Source organism: Gossypium raimondii, chromosome 13, assembly GCF_025698545.1.
Source record: "Gossypium raimondii isolate GPD5lz chromosome 13, ASM2569854v1, whole genome shotgun sequence".
Lineage (NCBI taxonomy): Eukaryota > Viridiplantae > Streptophyta > Magnoliopsida > Malvales > Malvaceae > Gossypium > Gossypium raimondii.
Window position 1 is genome coordinate 17,854,523 of NC_068577.1, and position 4,686 is coordinate 17,859,208.

Genomic DNA, 4,686 nt, shown 5'->3' on the forward strand with positions numbered 1-4,686 from the left:
CACAATTTATCTCGTTTCTATCTAGTTATTACACTGACATTAATAGACAGAAGACAATCATCCCTATGGGATCGATATCCGACAGACTGATATTTGCCTACTATACTTGCATCGACAGTGTCCACTTGCACATTATTGCTGTGACGTTAAACAACTGATGAAACTCACAGGAAAATTCCCACAACAGTTCTTCCCCATCATCAAAATCGTTCAACTAAGAAGAGAAATTTTGATGTTCAAGCAACTAGAAGGAGAAAGCCTTTATGAAGCATGAGAGCGTTTCAAGATGTTGATTCAAAAGTCCCCACACCATGGATTACCTTAGTGGTTACAAATACAAACTTTTTACAACGGGTTGGGTGTGCATTCGAGGTTTGTTTTAGATGGAGCAACAGTAAAAGCCTTGATGAATAGAACTTACAAAGATGTGTACGAGCTAATAGAAAGTATGGCAAATGAATTCCTGCAAATGGCCAACTAAGCTTCATACATATAGCCAAAGACCATCTATGGTGAAGGCTGTCCAAGAAGATGACAGATACCAACAATTATTGGACAGAATCAACCAAATAAAGGATCAAAAGGGTGCACTGGATATCTATGGAGGAGACAAAGTACTCTTCCACTATATTATATTCCTACCGAGGATGTGAACTACATCGAAAATAGGGGCAAAAATCCCTATTCAAATACATACAATCCCGGATAGAGAAATCAACTGTACTTGAGATGGGAAGGAAACCAAGGAAGAGTTAATAGATTAAATCAAGCTAAAAACACTAACTACCAACCTCCTTATTTTCATAAACCTCAAAAAAAGGCCAACCTAAATGACCATACTGTATGTGGTCAACGTTTAGATAGAACGAGGGGGAGATACAGCCAATGAGAATGGATGTGAAGCAAGTGCAGTCTGAGTGCACCAACGCAACAAGAACATTGACTAAACTTTAAGATCAAATGAGTCAATTGATGAGCATGATGGGTGACATCAAAAGACAAATTGGCACAGGTAATCCTAGCAATAATAAAAATAATCCTCATAGGGAAAGGAAAGAGCACATGAAAGCAATAGCACTCTGATCAAGTAAAGTACTGAGTAGCCCAGAAAACCTAACTCAAGAGGTAAATACAGAGAATACTAATGATCTTCAAGAAAGACCCCTAGAAGCTAACAAAAAACTAAAACCAGATGACTTAGTTGCGCTAGCAGTTGAGCCAAAGATGGAAATAACCAAAGACAAGTTTGTAAGTAGTTCCCTTCAAGACTAGAGGAAAAGTAAAAGTGGGATGAAGAGAAGTTTGTAAGTTTTTTGAACTTGTTCAAAACATTAAACATTAGCCTGCCCTTGATTGAATTATTTGAGAAAGTTCCTAAGTACACCAAGTTTTTAAAGGAAATTATGTCTAGGCATAGAAAATTTTTGGTAGGTGAACAAGTTAGTATAAGCACTTCTTGTAGAGATATTATCTCAAGAAAATTTCCCCAAAAATTGAAAGACCTGGGAACTTTTACTATTGGCATAGAGATAGGGAACATTTATTTTAATAGAGCTCTATGTGACTTAAGAGCTAGTATTAACTTAATGCCTTTATCTAGTTTTGAAAAACATGGGTTAGGGGACCTCAAAAATATCCAAATAACACCACAGTTGGCCGACAGATCCTCTATACATATGAAAGGGGTACTGGAAAATTTGTTAGCCAAAGTGCACAACTTTATCATCCCAGAAGACTTCGTGGTTCTAGATTTTGAAGAAGATCGAAAAATACCCATCCTCCTAGGTTGACCTTTCTTAGCTACTTGTAAAGCCACTATTGATTTAGAGAAAAATAAATTAACCATGAAAATCAATGGTGGGACTGAAACTTTTAGGTGTGGTCACCAATTAAGCGAGGAAAGTAGAAGGAAGTTAGGAAAGCATTTCAATGAATTATCTATTTATGATAATCCTGACTCAATGGACGTATTTCCTTTAATGTGTGCACGTCGAAAAAGCTTAAATTATTTGAATTGATTTTTACTTTTATTTTGTAAATTTTTGTATAATTAATTAACTGTTTAATTTAGTTTTTAAGTTTTATTAATTTTATGTTTTATATAAACCGTAACACTTTAGAAACTAGAATTTTTGGTGAAAATAGAGCTAGTGTCGCAACACGGTAGCCCCGTGTTGCAATACCAAAGGTAGATTTTACAGAACTAAGGAAACCACTTCGGTGTCCTGACACGGACTTTGTGTGTCGTGACACCGAAGCCAGTATACCAAGGAATCCAAAATACTAAAGTGTGTTACAACATCGAACCACAATGTCGCGACATCCTTGTAAATTTCTGTAAGGTTGACCCGACCTGGTTGCACAACCGAATTTTTAACACCCAAAAAACTAGTTTTGAACCTAAAAGACTCTTATCTCACATTATAACCTTCCTTAACATCTTAAACTTCTTAAAACTATTTCAAACCCCAAACTTTTTTTCATTAAAACCCTAAATCTATAAAACCTCTTTTTCTATTTGGTATATTCATGGATGTAGGTTTGACATAACTGGTTGGGACCAAAGAAAAGGCTACAACATCTAGGTTAAGGGTTATAAACTTTCTCTTTCCTGTTATATTGGGAATATTGCTCATTCGTATTAGCATACATTATAGTACAAAATGCCACCTAGGAAGTCTAAACAGACGATTGTGCAAGAACCACCGACAGTTTCGAATTCGTTAAAATTAAAAACCAAAATGCCAAGAAGTACTATCTTGAACTTCAAGGCAAAACATTTTATCAAGAAAGGGGATTTGGAATATCAATGGTTTTTTGTAACAAAATATGGTCCTTAGTACAGTATCATATACGGGAGCGATTCTGTGTCACTCTAAAAGAAATGACTATTATTCCACTTGTACAAGAATTTTATGCCGCTCTTAAAGATGAGGAAACTCGACACCTTCGTGAACAAATATGGAAAATAGTAATGGTGCGTGGAAAAAATGTACCATTCTCCACGAAAACTATTTGCAAATATTATGATGCCCCATACTATGAATCGAATTATTTACAAAATATAGATTTGATGGAGTTTAAAGACATAAATATGGAGAGCATGATAAAATGCTTAACTGAAAATCGAGGGGAATCGAATGTCTGACAAGATACCAGACTACCAACTAATTTTAATCAAGCTACAATGTTTCTAGTAGATAAAATGTGGATACAATTTATTTGCACCAGAATTACACCTGCCCTTAACATTTCTAATGTCAATACATTCTAAGCTATTTTGTTATATGGTATTTTATAGAAAAAGAATATATGCATTGGAGAACAGATCCATCAAAACATGAAGCATTGCATCAGTTGCCAGAAGGTTGGGATTTTCTTTCCCCATATCATGACGACACTTTGTAAAAGTGTAGAGGTTCCAATGGATGAAAATGAGCTCCAAAGAAAACAACTTACCGATTGGAACTAAAGAAGGAAAGAAAAGATGGATGTCCTAACATCCCTCAAACGAAAAAGCAATCGAAAAGTCAGAAAAGAGTAAGTGGAAGCACTGAAGAAAAACTAGATTGAATAATCATATAGATGCAAGAGACAGGCTTGATTCTCCAAGAATTCGCCCAATTGAACGGGTTAAGAGCTCTAAATTATCTGCCAAATGTGTTCGACCACACACATTATAAAGTCAAAAAACATGAGCTGAGTTCAGGAGATGACATCGAGGGGATGAAAAAGATCTCCCAAGAGTGGACAAAGACTATGAGGCAGCATTCTAACTGCAATACTCTGCACCAAAAGAGCTTGTCATCCGAAGCCTAACCTACCATGCACCTTCAACGGGTGGGAGCTTTCATCAAGAATATGATTCAAGAAAGGGAAAAGCTTCGATTTAAATGAGGCATTTGCCTCGATTTGATGATTCAGATTAGAACCGAGTGTTTATATTTTAGATTTGTATTAATTTTTAGGTGATTTTAATTTAATTTATAGGAGTAGGATTAATAGTAGATTATTAGTTGTTTTGTGTTTTGTTCTAATTTTCTATATAGGAACCCAATATGAAGGAGGCACAAACAGTTCGAGCTTTAAATGATCAAAGGAGGAAGAACCCACCAATAGCCTATGGAACTATCATGATCAATCGGGTAACTTCTTTTCCTATCTTATTAAGGGCTACATATTGAGAACAATGTGTTATCTAAAGTGTGGAAGGTAACATAGAAAATTTTTGTTTTAAATTTTTATGCTTTTCTTTGATTTTTCTTATCATTTGTGTGCTTGAACTTGTAGAAACTCAAGTGATTGGTTAGGAGCATGTACATAGGCTGCTTTTATTTACAATAAATTTGATATGAGGATAGGTGATTTTAAACTTTTTTTAATAGAATACTAAGTTCTTTAAATTACACTATAAATAAGAATTAAAACAATTAAATGTACCAAATGATATAGAGAATATAAGGAAATGTGCGTGCTAGTATGAATGATAAATTGTGATTTTGTGGTCGTTTGGTTGATTAGAGTTGTGAATATTGAGATACCTAGGAATGACCTAAGGCATTGTTTGGAATACACCTAGAGCCAAAAAGCTAACCCTATTATTTATCTTTAGTACCTATTTTTGAGCTAGAAACCACTTCTTGATGAACCTTCATACAAAACCCAAGCTGAAACATTAACTCGCAC

The 4,686-nt window shown here is 35.0% G+C and overlaps 1 non-coding gene across 1 annotated transcript; it reads right to left on the minus strand.

Annotated features, from left to right (window-relative positions):
• Positions 1 to 211: 211 nt before the first annotated feature.
• On the minus strand, positions 212 to 318 carry LOC128036249 (small nucleolar RNA R71). Its single transcript, XR_008193047.1, has one exon. It is a non-coding gene; the product is annotated as a small nucleolar RNA R71 (small nucleolar RNA).
• Between the last annotated feature and the right edge of the window lie 4,368 nt (positions 319 to 4,686).